Here is a 15,988-nt window from a genome sequence, read left to right on the forward strand (position 1 = left end):
TTGGGTAATACTGCAGAATGAAACAGCACGTTAGCTGTAACAGAGTATTTTATTAAAATGCATCTTAGCTTGTTCCCAAGCAAGAAAATATTAAAATATTCTCCCTTTCATATGTGCTCAGTAATCTGTTCATCTGTTTTCTGACTTTTTAATATTTTTACAAAACTCGGGACTGTGGTTGTTTATTTTTAAAGGAAATTAAACTGTTCCCAGCTAGGGAGCTTTCATTAGACTTAGTCTGTAGCATGTGTCTCTAGCATCAGCAGGTCCTGATACTGAGCTGTAATTGAGTTTTGCATTCTGTCTGAGCAGTTCATCTCAAAACCTGAAATCTAGGGGAAAAAATAATTTGTGCAGATGGTCTTCATAAAACAAAGGCAGATTAAATCTGGAGCTGTCACAGAATTGCTCTTACAGATGCATCTGCTGCAAAATAATTACCTCTCTTGAGCCCAGTAAGTTAATCAGTGTCTTCTGTTTGTGTCTGCAGTGAAAACAATTAAAAGCTCATTCCTATTTTTTAGGTAAACTTACAGATTCTCTGATTTTTAAGGGTAATTAGATTTGATGTGTATCACAGTCCAAAGTGTTCCTGTTGGACAACAAGCTGTCTGTAATGCAATTTACCTGTAGCCAGGATGTGATTTCTTTTCAATCACTTTTTTTTCCTTGGGCTGTTTTTCACTAGAGTTCAAAATCCTTTTGTCTCTTTTCACATAAATTGCATTTGAAAAGCTTAGGGCTTTTTGTACAAACGTAACAACTGTCATTATTTGCATTTATTTCAAATTTTCTTAAAATTAATTTACTGCAACATGAGGAAAAGATTTATAATGTAGTTGAGAAAATACAGACTGCTACTACCTTGGTTGTAATTTGTGAAGACCTGTGTTGGGAGTCTGATCTCTCAAACAGGGTGAGACACTTGTGCGGTGTGGACGGGACCCCACTGAGACAGGCAGTGGACATCAGGAAGCAGCTGCTGACAATGGCACCTAATTTCTAGAAGCACATCTGAAATTCTCAGGGGACTTCTACTCTGGGATTTCCAATAGAGATTTTCCTCAGTGTGTTTTGCAAAGTCTATCAATATGGCTCAGCATCACTCTGTGGTTTCCCAGGGGGATAAATCCCACCCCTCCATGCTGAAATGACTTGTGCAGCGTAGACAGCTGCAGCCCTGGAGAGAGAGTGCCGCTTCCCTGAGGGTCCAGAGCAGTAGTGCCTGCTTCCTCCCTGGGATCGCAGCTGCCAGGGAGCACACGGACAGTGCTGTGATGAACCTATTTTCTGCTCCGAAGGCTCCCCTGGAGCCTGCACCAGGCAAGCATTGCACCTCACATGCATGTGCGGCCTTAACCATGGGAATGCTCATCGTGTAGTTGACCACACAGTGTGAACACTGCCACAAAGAATGAGGGTTTGAAAGGAGGCAGCATGGGCTGATGCCATCATTCCTGCCATGCCTCTCTGCAAGGTGCCAAACATCTTACATCTTTCCTCCTGCTTTGCACAATCCCTGCTCCTCCAGGACAGACCATCCTTTGCTGTCTTCAGATTGAGTCTGTGGTCCCTGTAGTGTCAGTGATTTGTTGATCAGGAACAGATTTAAATAACTGTACATGTGCCTCCTTTTCCTCATGGCTTGGCGGGACAATGAATAAGCCATCATGGTTGTGCTGGAGGCTAAAAAAAAAAACAAAAAAGAAAAAGAAAAAAAACCTCAGGATCCTTTGAACTCTAGTGCATAGCATTGATGGTGCATTTGTGTTTAAAAAGAACAGGATCACACCCTATAATTAACCTTGCATACCTTGTTCAGGATGATTTCATTTTGTTTGCTCCTTGTGATCTGCTTGTGCTTTTATGTTGGCATTAGAGCACCAGTGCTGCTGTCACTGAAATGCACCTTTTGTCTCCACTTCTGTTTGAATAACTTGATCTCTCAAAAGTCTGTGCTGCAGCAGACTGGCCTCATATTTTTTTATTACAAAGTATGGGTGACAATTGCTACGGGGGGGGGGGGGGGGGGGGGCGGGGGCTTTAAGGGCACAACTGAACCTCAGTGCAGACAAATGTTTGTTTTATTTTAATTCTCAGTGACCTTTATTTTATCCCGATTCAATTGCTCACTCAAGGACACCAGCCTTTTTGTGCTCTTAATGCATTAAACATTTTCCCAGCTAAAGAAAGCATCAGATACATCTCCTGTTGTCTTAAAGAGTCACAGTTAACCTTCAGCAGTGAATGTGACCAAGAGGAAGTGGAAGAACGTGGAAGTGGAAAGTGGATTTGTTTGTAGAGGGGAAGAAATTAAGGACTCTAGTGCTATGATCATAGAGGTTTTCAAACTTCAGAGCTGAGAATCCCCTAAATGTCAATTTTCTGACAGGTGTACCTAACTTAATTTGATTAACAGGAAATGCACCTAGCCACCTTATTTATAAGTTAATGATGTTCAAGTCCAGGTCATTCCTGGATATGAGCATTTTCTGGTATGCTTTTGTATCTGTAGCTACACCTTCTTTAAGAGGCACAAGTGTCTATATACTCTGCAGAAGTATCCTCCCTTACAAAGGTACTGAGGCTTTGCGGAAGGCTTATGAGGAAATGAAAGAGATTAAGGAAGCAGGTTGTCAAGGTACTGGAATGCAAATTGTCCACATTTGATCTAAAGAAACACTATTAAGTACTCTTTGAAGACCAATCCCAAAACTTGAGCCAAAAATATTCACTGAAGTCTTTGTTTCAGAATTCCCTGCTTTATTTATAAATAAACCAGATGTATTTACTACAATCACAGAATCCAGTCTGTTTAAATTATGTTTTCTTTAGGTGCTTTAAAACAAGCATCTTAAGCTGATCATAAATTTTTGGGGTCAAAAAAATTAAAAGAAAATTACTCAAATGTATGATCAGCTAAATTATCTGGACTGTCAAATCCCATGCCACCAACCAATCTCAAATAAGAGCCAGGAGACTTTAGCTTGTCCTGGAACACAGCTGTCAGGAATATCTCTGGCCTAGCCATGGGAAATTAGTAGTGGTAAACTTACCGTTTTACCTGAAAAATAGAATCTACCTTCACTGTTAAGGTTCTGTATCATACATCTCCAGTTTCACCACTGGATAAAAATGTCCACTATTAAGGTATTCATTACATTAAATACTTGCCTTTTCCTTTTAATAATTGAATGGCTTTGTTAATATGATTAGTATTATTAATTATGCTTGCATTAATATTTTCCAGGAGTGCTAATCAGTCGTTACCTGTCATTAATTCACTGACATTTTTAAAAGAAGAGGAAATGTTACTCCAAAATATGTGTGAACTTCCATTGTTTGAACACTTGTCTGAAAATGACATTTGATAGCTGAAGTTGGCAGATGTTTCCACTGCTGGAATGAGTGAGTTTCACAATTTGATCAAAATTATCTTCAATTCTCTGTATTAATTTTAGCCACATTATAATTTGACTACAAGTAGCAAAATCTGAAATTGTCCAGCAATACTTGCCCAGTCCTATCATGCAAAATTTTTAGGTGACACCAACCCTCCTTCCTCTGTCACTGAGAGGTGGTTCAGGGATTCAGGCTGTGCATGTGGGTCTGGAAAACTTACCTACTCCCAGACACTCCCTGCATGATTTCAGGGGCTGGTTTGGGGCTGCATACCTAGGGATTATGAGCTCCATGGATTTAAAGCTATTTTTGTTAATTAAACCAAGTTTTCAGGCTTCTGTAGCAATTTTGCCCCATGTTTCAGTGAGACATTCCACTTCATAATGGTTTTTCACCTTGTCTAGTTAACTTACTCCGAGAGTATTAAAAGTAGCTAAATACCACCCTGATGGGGTTTGATTTATATACACCTCTGCCTTCCATTTCAGTGTAGACTCATTCCAAAACATGTTCTCTTTTTCATATTATTTTTTCACATGGGCCAGCAAGCCTTTCTCAATAAGTAGAACAATATTCACAGGCATGCTGTCCTTCCCCCTGCTCTTTAAAATTTATATCCAAAAGCAAGATGCTGAGGTATCTTTACTGGTTGAGATCAGAGTCAAAAAAAAACCCAACTTTGAGCAAGGCCACCATATTGAATTACTGTTGTTCCTTAAAGAATCCCCATCACTAGTCCAAGGATACGTTTAAACCCATCTGACTGGGGATTCCTGGTGCAGAAAGCTGGTTGCATGCCCAGGGAACTGGATTTGGTTTAGTTTGTATGTTGTTTTTAGGAATGTAATTTTTATGCATTTAGCACCTATGCTGCAGCCCCTAGTTGTCCAGATTCAAAACCACTGTCTTTTATCTATTGATTGGCCGTTTGTTCAGCTTTACTCATGTTTATTTTCATAATTTTTATTTCTTGTCTTTTTTGTTCCCCTCTGATACTGTTTTGGAGAGAGAAGCAGTTGCACGTGGAGACCTGTGTTCTCATTCCAATGACAAAACAGCAGTGGGAATTGCTAAATGTAACATTGGTTGTTTCACATTTGAAAAAAAGAGCCAGGCAATTTTGAGAGTCTGATCAGTAAGATACAAATTCTGAACTTACTGGTGTTTCCTAGTATCTGGGTGTCTGTCTCTATAGTGTCTCTAGCCCATATTCAGAGAACAAATTCTGAACAAGCATGATCATAATTCATCTCACTACTCTGTTGAAAGTCATGCGAATGCTGTCACATCACCTTGAAGAATAGTTAGGGTATTGGTCTTTACTGTTTGTAAATGGTGCAGATATTTACACATACAAATATGAGATGGGTTATGAAAAACACACATTACAGTGTTCACAGATCCCTGCAATAAGCCCTAATGCTCCTGTGTTTTTAGGAGTTTTATATTTCTCCTTACCTTTCTACTTGTGTGATAATTTTTGAATGAAGTAGGTATTTCCAGTTAGGCAGTCTTGTGGCCTAAAGTGGGTGAAAAATGTTTCTTTTAATAAAGGAACATGTGAATTGCTCTAACGGACTCTGGCTTATCTGTCTTTTCATTTGTCTTGTTTTGCAGGAATTAGTTTTCTGTTCACAAGTATATGTGAACATCATGTTTTCAAGCTATGTGTGGAAATGCAAGATCATAATACCTCGTGGCGTAAAAACATCTGTGTCATAGAAGTGTGGTGAACAAGCATTACGTGGTTGCAGTAACTGTCACTAACCACAGTTCGTCACTAGTTGAAGGTGTTACTGAAAAACTGTCCAAGCAAGTGGCTCACACGCAGCACCAGGCTGTTACCTGATGAAGTCTGTGCAGCCTCCTGGGGCAGAATAGCTGTGGGGTAATAATATGGAATGGGCAACATGGAGTTTTATTTTGTTTGCTTTTTAAACAGGATTTGGGCTCTTGCTGACCTTTGTAGTTTACCCTGAGTTGTGTCTGGTAGTAATTCAGGTGGAATGTTTGGTTTGGAGCAGAACTGAGAGGTTTGAGTACACGCAGATCTGCTCATTGCTAAGAAATTTTCTTTAAAAGCAGGACTAATAGGCTATGCAGCCAGCTAGAGGGTTGCAAATGAATCTTGAGTGACTGAAACCTTTTACTGTTTGGCCTTTGAGGGCAAAGCTGAGTTATAGCAGGGAAATGCCTGTATTGCCAAGCCTTTCTCGTGACTGGCTGAGAGGACAAAGTGAGGAGATAGGAATGGGGACTGCTCTCATTGCTTGCTCAGTGATTTTTTTCTTTTTTGGCTTTTAAAGTTATACTCCTTCTTAATGACTTTCTCCTTTCTCCCTTCTGCTCTGCCCTTCAGATTTTTGTAGTCCATTCAGAGGTATAGAGTCCCACAGCCATGACACCACCTGAGAAAATTTTGGTAGGTGAGTGCAGCCCATTAAGGGTCTGACGACTCACTCCCTATGCAATTCTTATGTGATGACCGTTTCTGGTTTCAGTTTTCAGGTGCTTGGTTTATTAACAACACAGCAATTCCTGCAGAAAACTGAGTGATTAAATGGCAAAACACTTCTGTTCAAAACCTAATTTTCTATTAAGCTGGTTCTGATGGAAGAGATTTTCAGTGATTCCCAAAACAGCATGTAGATCATTAAGAAAAAGCCCTTGTGGTTCTCAAGCCTCCAGCATTTGTGAATGGTCTATAAATACGCCTGTTGCTTTGGTCCAGTAATACTAAGAACTCTTTACTTGACTTCAAATAATACTGCAGCAAAACTAGATGGCTCAAATGTTTATTCAGGTGTACTTTTAAAGTGGCAAGCCACAGTGCCACAGACTAGTGATGAAAAAATACTTCCAAGTTATTAAACTTGTGTATCTTGCTTGCTTTTCATTGTATTCTGTTGAAATTTTATTTTCTGTCTCTTGAAAATTTCCTTGGTGACTGTTTGATATATCTTGACTTTGATTTCTTCAGTATGAGCATATTTCATTTATTAGCCTGTGGAAGGCTGATAGGTTGAGACTGATATCTTGCTTCCATACTTATGTTTGAGTCTCATTTTTTATTTTTGATCAATATCTGATGGTCAAGCTTCCTCTGACGACACAGAAAAAACCAGCCTCGAGCTGTGTGATTCCACATCTCACATGGCAGGGCTGGGGAGAGGACAGAGGCATAGGTCTGCTCTTCGTATGCCAAGGGACTCCAAACTCAGTATGTCTGCACAGCCTGTTCAATGTGTACAGCCACATCAGGCCTGCGGGAGGACTGGGAAAATGCCTCCCTCAACCTTCATATCTTCACCAGAGTATCGGTAGAATTTTCTTTTACCTTTGTACCTGCAATTTGCCTGTGCTTTTTAAAATTATTTCTTTGTGGGTTTTTCCCCTATTCCTCGTTCTAAAAGACATGCAAGGCATTCCATGCTTGTCTGACATGCAGCATATTTTCAGGAGCACGACAGAAACAAAGAGTGGTTTTAAAATCATCTTCTTGCAAGTAAATGCAGGAAATGACCTCAGAAAGTGTTCCTTTGTTGTTCTTAGGGAAAAAGATCAGTCCTGGCTGGAGGTAAAGGGTTTTGATCTGAAGAGGGACAGGCTGCACACATTCAGCTATTTCTGTCACATCTAGAGAGAATCAGTCCATCTGTAAGCAGTTCTTGTGATATTCCCACACTCACTTGTGATATTCCCACACTCATGCTTTTGGCCTTAGACAAAAATAGAAGATCAGGACCGTAAAATCTGAGAACTAGAAGGTACCTCTCCTGTTTTTCTGTTGTGCAACTTGTAGTGATCTGCTGCTGAAGAATTAGTGAAGTTAAAGCTTAGTTTTTATGAAGACAATGCCATCTAAAATCTCAATGGCTTCTTTTAAATTTGGTGTGAGCATCTGTGTATTCAGCACTTCTGAAAACCAATCCACTGATTTGGGATATGAACCTAAATAATAAGTTGGTAGAAAGTTGAACAAACTCACATAGATGCATTTGACTGAGACACACAGGTATGCAAGTTGGAGGGGGTAAAGAATCAGGAGGAAGTTAAATTTAAGTCAGCCTTCACCCCTTTGGAGAGGCACTTTTTGCAAGGGCGTGTAGTGACAGGGCAAGGGGTACTGGCGTTAAACTGAAAGGGGGGAGATTCAGGTTAGATATTGGCAAGAAATTCTTCCCCGTGAGGGCGGCGAGGCGCTGGCCCAGGCTGCCCAGGGCAGCTGAGGGTGCCCCATCCCTGGCAGTGGCCAAGGCCAGGCTGCACGGGGCTGGGAGCAGCCTGGGCTGGGGGGAGGTGACCCTGCCCGTGGCAGGGGGCTGGAACTGGGGGGTCTTTGGGGTCCCTTCCAACCCAAACCATTCTGTCATTCTACAGTTAATCTGCCTTATTTGACTCAATTTTCAACCTCCATAGTTTTTAAAACATTTTCTGTTCCCCACAGCAGCTGTTTTACAGTAGATGCCCTGTAGTACCCAGGCATCAATTCCACAGCACAATTCAGGCCTCCAAGTGCAGGACCTCCCATGAAGATGGCCATGTATTATAGTATTTGTAGTATCACAGATATTGTAGTATTATAGGTCATAACTCTCGGTCCAAAAAATATTTACAAGTGGTATGATTTTACCTGCAGTTCAAGCAGGGTGCTTAAAAAATACCTTGCTTTGCAGTATTTTCTTGGTTTAGAAACTGCCTTCCTGCCTATAATTCTCATGTCACTTGTGTCCACAGCTGTGCATAGGTGGTTGGCAGTAGAGATGAAATGCATGTGAATCTGCAATGTAGACTGTGTGTATGTTTTTGGGTGCCAACATTGTAATGAATTGAACTGTCAGGTGCTATAATGACAAGGGAAAGCAGCTTCCTCTTTTCCAGGTTCACACGATCTGTAAATAAAGTGAATCTCTTGCTAGATTTTATGTAATGTTTTGGTCTTCTAGTCTGTTCTCATTAAAGAAATACTGTCAAGACAGGCTCTTCCTCTTCTATTTTAGCTGTATGAATAGCATCATATTCTCTTTTTTCCAAGCAAGCTGTCAGGCATGTCACTTTGCAAGGAGATGCAGAAGGCAGAATTTTTGTAAACTGATGTTGAAACTTAAACTGTTGATCTCCAGTGAGAGCTGTCTGCTTATTCCTGTTCTTGCCAGGGGCATCAGCTGAGGATTGTCAGTCCTCCTGAGTACTGAAAATGTGTGATTCTGAATGAAAGGCAAAGTATTTAATATATCAGGAAAGGATATTGCTTTGGGTTTTGTTTTCTTTTTAATACTTGCAAATACAGTGATATTGTCTTACTCAGTAATACTTGTAATCTTGAGTTGCTTCCTGTTATTGGCAGTGGTCATTACTGAATATTTCAGAGCAAGAGGCAGTTTCCCTCTCTTTATTTTATCCCCATCCTCCAGAATGGGTGTTTGCAGCATACAATGTGCTGCCTGTTGGGCCCCATTCTTACCTCTAGCAGAGGATTTGTTAAAGCCCCAAAGAATAGGATTTAATAATTCTTACAGATATGATTTTTTTTTTGTTAGACTTGTCTATGATCACTAATTGTCATCCAGATAGATGTTGAAGTCCTCTTTTAATTTGAGCTCACAGCTTCATCACATCACACAGCTCACACATCATCACAGCTTCTGCATGACAACATCTGCACAATGTCTAAAAGTACAGTATCTTTCTTTTGTGCGTCTTGCCAGAAACAGGAAGGATTTTTCCCTTAGAACTATGCAGAATGTTGTCTTTCATCAGTCCCTCTTCTCTTCAAGAGGTCTCCTTGGATGACTCAGGTTCCCAGGGGACTTTCTCAGCTCATATCTGAAGAGGTGGGCATAGCAAATCCTTCTCCAAATTCTGGAGTTAACTAGCTAGTAACTGGACCCAGGGGCTGAATAAAAATTCCTTCCCTTGCAGTTAATTAGGGTTCTTTGGGAAATTCTAATTATGTCAGAAAGCTAAGAGTTAGTGAAGACCTGACTCTGTATAGAGTCAGCTGGAAAAAGGAGAACAGATAAGGCAGGAATTTGTAATTTTTAGGCAGGAAAGAAGTATGAAAGGGAACAACGACCATTTGCTTTAGCTGTGCAATGTAAATAAAACAAAGCTCATTCAGGTACCATAAAATACAAAACCGAGTTCTGCTTTGTAAAATTCTTTACCAATCTTAAGCAGTGAAAATCAGGCAGACAGAACTGTTTCTCACCAGTTTCAAGCACCATACTTTTGCTTTTATTCTGAAATAGGATGAGCTTAAAACCAAATATGATCTAGGGCTAAATTAGAGCCTTTCAGGTATAAAATGCAACGCTGCAAATTGCTGGTTAAAAGAAGGAAGAACCATTCTTTTTAATAAAAGGCTTCTGCCTGCTCACAGGAGGAAAGGGGTCAAACTTGCCTCAAATGGTGTAAATCCTTGCCATGGGCAGAGCAGTCCTGTGGTGGTCCTGGTGAGTAAGGGACTTGATGTGGGAGGATGGTTCTTATTTTCACTTTCAGAGGAGGCAGAGGCTTGGCTTGGGAATGCTCGGGGTGGGTCCTGCCTTGTCAGAGATTGAAAGCCCATTCAGATGTTTTGCTGTGGCTTAAGGAGGGGCTGGTCTAACACAGTACCGCCGTGTCTGTACACATGAACATGTGTGGTGCTTTTCTTGCAGTTGCTTCCCCACACTTTCCTGATGCCTAATTGGAACCTGAGCAATTAGCTTAACAAGCCTTGTCAGAGTTTCCTTTTGGAAATCGGTGCCTGTGGTGTTACATAGACAAGGTCAGATTGGCTGTCAGTTCCCAAGACTGTATATGTAATGGGAAAGCAACAGATAGTTGCAGTTTAATAAAGCCCCTTGATGCCCTCATCTGCTGGATAATAACTTTAATTGACAGTTAATGTTTTCAGCTGCACAAACAGGGTTTTTTATTATTTATGTTCCAGGGAAAGGTTACTCTTGATCGTAGAATCTTTAACCTTAGATCTTAAGAAGCTTTTTAAAAATCACAATTTGAGACAAATAGGATGCTTTAGGGTTTTTTACTGGCTACAGCATCATGTAAATTAAACCACTCTAAATAAACCTATTTGCGGAGTTCTTAACTTTGCTGTTTCTATTTTTAGAATGGTTATGAACTCCAAGAGAGGCATTTGCCTTGTAAAAATAAAATCTCAGGCCCTACAGTTAGTTGTTGCCCATCTCTTAAGGCATACCTGGAATCTTTGTGATGAGAGATGTTCTGTATGCTGTTGCACTTTCAGCAGCTGTTCACAGTTACATCCAGTGCCTGCTGTTCTGGGGCCTGGCTGAGGATATATGGCCAGCAAGCTCTTGGGGCACAGCAATAAGTGATGGTATTTATGATGCTGCCTCTGCCCATACCTATTGCCCTGGCCCATGGGGCTTGGTTGCTTAGGAACAGGTTTGTGAGATGAGAGTGGTGCCTATCTCTTAGCTTTCAGCAAATAAGGAGTGTTAATTTGTAGGAGTTCATACTGCAGCTGACTCGCTTTGTGGTTTATTAAATCCAGCATGCTTAACTAGTGCGTTCTCTGAAAGATTTCATTTAGCTGAGTCTTCCAGCTGTCTTAAAGTATAGCACAGCAGGCATCAGCTGTGAACTTTTGGAGCAGGGCAGAGCTTAATACCAAGTCATTTGGAAGGGTGTCTAGGGGGAATGTGCTATGCCTGCTCATCGCATTTCAAAAGAACTTTACCATTTGCAGGGCTGGGTGTTTGGTTTTTTTTCTTGAATTTCAAATTCCTAAAGGAGTTACGACAGAAAGGGAAGGGTTTATGCTTCCCCAGAATAACTGCTTAGGTCTTATCCCACACAAATTAAACCCCACCTAGCTTTTCACACCATGGATGTGCAGCAAGTAGAAGAAAAAAGCACAGAGCCTGACTCAGTACTGGGCTATACCCAGTGCTATTCCTCCGTCACTGTCTCCCTTTTCTACTCCAATCCCCAAATTCCTCCAGTCTCATCCTTCCCTTCTTGCTGCCTTTTGCCCACCCTCCCACGCTCACCTCCCCCAGGTCTCCTGACAGAGCAGCCAGCATTTGCACAGCTCCCAGCCAGTTCCTCAGCAATCAGACACAGCAACATGTGCCTCTCCCGTGGGCTGGTGGATGAAGAATATAGCTGGTTATGTCATGTGTAAAGCAGTCTCTCACAGATACTGTCTTGTGAGCTATAGCCTACTGCATCTTATGGCAGGAGAAAGCTGGTTTGTGTGTCATCAGGGAGACAGCAAAGTAGCAAGGCTCATTATATTCTTATTTTCACTTTCAGTTCACAATTTAAATACCCACAAGGAACAAATTTTCTCTGCTTATAACAGTCTTTTTGAATGATAATGTCATTGAACATTCCATTTTGCCTTTGTTCTAAATGCTGGAAGGTTTCCCAAACAACGATGCAAGAAGAAAACAGCTGTTTTCTGCAAGGCAGAGATGGGCGCAGAGAATTTGCAAACTCTGCCACAATTCTTCAGTAGTGTAAAACAAAGGTTGTAGGATCTGTCATTTACTCAGTGATAGGTGTTTGTTGAGCACCTAGAAGAATGATACTTGTTTTTTTGATACTTGTTTTTACTTGGTTTTTTGGTGCTATTCCAATTTAAATGTTAGTAATGGAAATCATACAATGCAAATATATGCCAGTTCTTGTAAAGGGATGTAATCAGCAGTTCAGGCATGGGTTTATAACTGTTGTAATCAATGGGAATTTTATTAATGCAAGTAAGGGCAATAGGATTTGGTCCCCAAATGTCTAGCTTTGCAATGCCTGAGTGCTCAGGTATACGATTACTGGCAGGCTACGGTACTGCGAGAGACTGGGGTGTAATGAGCTCCTGCTAAATGCTCCCTAAATTTCTTCTTTCTTCCCAGAGCAGAGTAGAATTGCATTACCACGATGATACGCACACTCCCACTGGAAATCAGCCAGGTAGAAAGAAAAAAAAGATGGTTTTCTCTGTGTTAGTTGTCTCAAGTGCTCAACACATGTAACTGTAAGGTGCATGGTCACATAGGAAGTTTGGCTGTGACATGGGACCTGTTCTTGCCTCCTGTGCATCAGATAGATGCATCCCCAAACCATGTGATTTGGCACAAATTTGCTGTCAGTTGGGAGCTCTGCTCAAGCCCAAGTAGTATCACTTCTGCGTGTGGTTTCCCATGCCATATAGATGTGTCTGATGGAGAGGCAAGATGAGATTTTCTAGGAGTGGTGAGAGGCCTGTAGCAACCCTCAGGGATGGCACCTGTGCTCACTTGCTTTATCACTTAATAGCGACCACAAAATTAGGGATGCTTTCTTAATTGTGGATGATTGCTTTCACCTCAGGTGCATCCTGGCAGGTTAATGGGAAAAGAGAAATAATACAATCTGTGAGAACTTCTGAGCAGCCCTTTTCTAATGAGTACCATCAACCAAATCACCTGGTAACTTTTGTCCTTCTTGTATGACTCATCATTTCCCATGGATGTTGAGAATGTGTTGACTTGAACTGTAACAAGTCACAGTGGGGAGAAGACTCGTGTGGGTAGAAAGAGCAGCTGGGGTGTCCACGGCAAGAAGTGGCTGATTTTGTGACCATCAGAGGAGAGTCTTCAGTCTTCCTCTTTTGAGGAGAAGTTTGGGAGCACCAGTTAACTGTGATGTGCCAAGAGGCAGGATCTGTGGTCTATTTCAGATCTTGAAATTGGCATAAAATCAGGGTGGTGTCTGGAGCAAGGCTGTATTTTAAGCTCTGATATGGGAGTCCGTGTGCAGTTTGTCTCACCAGCTAGAACGCATCTCCTGCTTCTGCTTTTCAGCTACTCCTAAAAAAAGCTGTACTCGGCTATGCTCAGCCCCATCTACTTCCAGGGAGAGTAGGTAAAGTATTGGCTACTTTTGGGATGGTCTTACCCAGGGAAAGTTTCTCTTGTCTTGCTCTTTCCTTTCCTTTATTTTTCCTTTCCACTGTTGCGTTGCTCGGTTCTCTGTTCAGGGACATTTGTTCAGACAAGCTGACCCTAATGGTCTCTTTGGGCCTTCGCAGCAGGCAGCATGGCTGTAGCAGGAAGCAGACGCGTGTTTTCGCAGTACACCATCTCCGAGCTGAGTACCTGAATATCTCTGCCACCGAGATACTCTGGATAATAGTCCTGTCATTGAGTTTACAGCATAGGGATGTGTGCTGGCATCACCTAACCAACCTCTGGTTGAACATCAATCACTACTGTGAACATAACGGCAATTTGTATGTCTCCAGATTAATTTAGTTCTGTTCAAAAAAACTATTTGCTTTTCTCAGTCTCATAGTTTTCTTCATCCTTGTTTAGGTTGGCACAACAGAGGCACCCAGAGAAATTCAGCCCTTGCTCCAAGTTACCCACAGCATGATCAATAAAATGGCTGACAGGCATCAAGGGCTGAACGGTTCAGAGATAGTGCTTGCTGTCCTTGTCAAATGTGGCTGCTCGGGTAATGTCTAACACCTGAGAGCACCAGAGCAGCTCTGGGACCGGTATGGGACTGGCATTCATTTTGGTGGGCTGGAACTCAGCTCCATCTGTGCGCCAGGGATGAGTCATTCCTAAGCCCTAGGGCAAATGATTCCTGCCCTAAAACAAGCGATGTAATTGCCCTTTTCACAGAACTGCTGATGGCAGAACACTGTGGTTTAGCTCTCCCATACTCGGGTCTACAGTATAAACCTCTCAGACCCTCATAATAGGGTGGGCCTTTGTGTACCGGGCAGGAGGGGAGCCACAGGTCCTACGCGCAGAGTTCCCGTGGGGGAGGCAAGACAGCATGGGAGAGGGCTTGGACAAATCCACCTGTAACTACAGAATTAGCAGCTGCTGGCTTCCAGCTAAGTCCTTGCAAAGGACAGAGACAGAGATCACAGCAACACCAGCTCTAGGGAAGCACCAGCAGCTGCAGGGATCACTGTCCACCTGAACTGGGGCGGGGATTTCTTTCCCCAGAAAGCCAGCAGCGTAGCAGCTCAGCTGCTTGAAAGGTTGCCTTATTTTACACCCTAACTGTATGTGCTTAAACACAGTTACACGGAGGCTCTGGCCACTAAATGAGCTGCTTTTCTAGAAGTGCAAATCATAATATTGCAGTTGTTGCATTGCTGAAGGTGGCCCAGGTCCAAAGCAGGATTTGGTTACGTGCTTCAGGCGGTGGGGTTACGTGCTTGTACCAGATGGAGACTTTAAATTTTCATGAGCAGGTTTATAAACACAAAGAATATCCTTTTATCAGCCTCCAGGTCTTTTACTAATAAGCTACAAATGCTGAACTTCAATTAGCATGGAGTGGAGGTGCAGATGAAATAATATGCATTCTTACTGGTGATTATCCATCATGTGAGAATGAAATCAAGACATGAGTAATGACCTGTTTCAGTTTTTTGAGGCTTTTTTGTTGGGTGGGTTTTTTTCCCGTTAACACATGCTCGGTGTAGTATAAATGAGTGAAAATAGCTAAAAATAATTTGAGCCAGATTCTCTGGTGATGACACTCCATTGCAGTTGAACGGAGTGTGAGTTTTCAGCCCTGCTCATCTTCACCTTGACTTCTGTAGGTGTTGGGCCAAGCCAGCACAAGGGTGTGTGACAGCTGTATTGTTAAGTTTGCCATGGAAGGGTAAAGAGTTTACAAAACTACTTGTTTCGTGCTGCTGAGAGCTGGCCAGAGAGGTCTAAGCTTTGAAGCAATGCTGCTGTGTGTTGTTAGGGAATCCTGGCTTTCTTGAGGGGCTCAGGTGCATGGAGAGGGAAAAGGACTGATTAGTTTAATGCTGCCTTTGCCTTTAGCAGCAAGTTTCTTGGCCTACGTGGCGTGCTTGTGTGCTGTGTGTGTGCCCCAGCTGAGAAGTTTTCTGGACCCTGCAGGCATCCAGCTACCGAACTTGTGCCCTGTGGTTTGTAAATCACGTAGGAGATCTGTGCGTTACAACAGCACTATCAGCTCTTTAGAGGGTGTTGAGGAAGGACATCTACCTCAGTTGGTACCTTTTGGGGAGGAAAGGGGCTGGGTGTATTTGCAAAGATTGGTCTTGGCACATAGTTTGAGAAGAAGGTATTGGGGAATTGTCAGGAAAGCTGAATAAAAGTGCAGCTTTGTGGGGTATAGATTGGTTCTGGGGATTCTGTGTTTAACTTTTCATGTCTTGCCTTAAGAAGGCTTTGCTGGAAAAGTAATCCACTAAGAGGATAGGGCCTACTGTTGAAAAATAGGCACATAAATTTGAATCAGTAACTGAAAGAAAACTGTTCTCCCAATAATATAATTGAGTACTTTCTGACTAATCAAACCCCAGAATATACCCCTGATGTACTTACCAGTCACTTCTTTGGTGGATTGTGCTTCAGCAGGATGGCTGTTTTATAGGTCATACTGGCTTAGAATAGGATATAATCATTGAAGTTGGAAAAGACCTTTGAGATGACCGAGTCCAACAATAAACCTGGCACTGCCAAGTCCACCACTAAACCATGTCCCTCAGTGCCACATGTGCACGTCTTCTAAATACCTCTATGGATTGTGACTCCACCACTTCCCTGGGAAGCCTGTTTCAGTGCTTGAT

General features: G+C 42.0%; 2 protein-coding genes across 14 annotated transcripts in view; both read left to right on the top strand.

Annotated features, from left to right (window-relative positions):
* Positions 1–15,988, top strand: part of CHGB (chromogranin B) — a 112,051-nt gene that overhangs the window by 63,960 nt on the left and 32,103 nt on the right. The gene's annotated exons all lie outside the window — the stretch shown is intronic.
* The window catches only part of SHLD1 (shieldin complex subunit 1), a 32,980-nt gene that overhangs the window by 7,572 nt on the left and 9,420 nt on the right, over positions 1–15,988 (top strand). The gene's annotated exons all lie outside the window — the stretch shown is intronic.

The sequence above is a fragment of the Falco peregrinus genome, chromosome 7 (assembly GCF_023634155.1).
Source record: "Falco peregrinus isolate bFalPer1 chromosome 7, bFalPer1.pri, whole genome shotgun sequence".
Lineage (NCBI taxonomy): Eukaryota > Metazoa > Chordata > Aves > Falconiformes > Falconidae > Falco > Falco peregrinus.